We start from the raw sequence: 1,306 nt of genomic DNA on the forward strand, positions 1-1,306 counted from the left end.
CTCTCCCCTTGGCTTCCTCCCGCCTCCCCTAATCTATCACCAATGGATTTCATGTAACCCAGTTATATCTCCTTTGATGTATAAAACAAGGGGAAAACCCACCATTCTCCAGAGCATTATCCCAATACGTTGAGATTCTGCTTCCTGACAATTGTTAACCGTTTGGCTCAAATAAACTCACAAATTCTTTACAGGTTTGGATGCTTCTTATGTTAACACCTGTTCACATACATGGGTCTTCAGAACCCTACTAGCTGGTGCCCAGTCTGAGCTGTTGCAGTTAGGCCAGGGTTCCAAAAGAAACGATGCCTAGTTTCACATCTGGTACTATTGTTTACTAACTGTGTGACCTTACAAATTACTTCACTTCTCTAAGCCTCAGCTTCTCCTTTCAGTAAATGAGAACAACAGTAATACACCTTCTCTCAAAGACTGTTAGGAGGAATCTATAATAATAAAAGCGTAATATGCTAATTAGACTGGGCAGCTGCAGTTAACAGAGTGTGATTAATATTTCTTATATAACCAATCCCCTAAACTTTATTTCTGCTCCTAACAGAACCCTTTTTCAGATCACAGGTTCTCAATGAAGATTTGAAACTAACTCCACTCTCAAGAAATTTGCTCTCAAATTATTTAACAAGGGTAAGCACTTAGAAATCAAAAAGGAAAACAGTAAGACCAGCAGGAGTTCCTCTGCTACTAAAATGTAGGCAGAGAGCCTGGTCAGTCAAAGAGAGTTAAACCCAGACTCAGTTGTCTAAAGGCTGTTGTGGACAAAACGCGGCCACATGCCAACCCCTTTTTGTTCAAAGTGTGATGGATGGCCAGCTTTAATTCTCACTCTTTTGACATAAACACTAGTCTAGAAGCCCCACCCCAAACATCCTCGTTTCCTGAGCCTTCAAAGAAGGAAACTTTTGCCCTCCACACAGAATCAAATGAATGTACACTTCTCTATAATCTCACATTGCTACAAAGTCTACACAAAAACTGCAAACTGATAGCCTGGAGTCAAAGGTTATCCATATACAGGTCAGAAAGGTGTCTGTCTGGTGGCTTCAATTGTGTGTGTGTGTGTGTGTGTGTGTGTGTGTGTGTGTTGATTTCAGAGAGGAAGGGAGAGGGAGAGATAGAAACATAAATGATGAGAAAGAATCATTGATTGGCTGCCCCCGACTGGACGGAACTGCAACTTAGGCATGTGCCCAGATGGGGAATCGAACTGTGACCTCCTGGTTGATAGGTCGAAGCTCAACCACTGAGCAACACTGGCCGGGCTTAAATTCTGTTTTTTAAATATATC

This window comes from Myotis davidii, unplaced genomic scaffold (assembly GCF_000327345.1).
Source record: "Myotis davidii unplaced genomic scaffold, ASM32734v1 scaffold966, whole genome shotgun sequence".
Lineage (NCBI taxonomy): Eukaryota > Metazoa > Chordata > Mammalia > Chiroptera > Vespertilionidae > Myotis > Myotis davidii.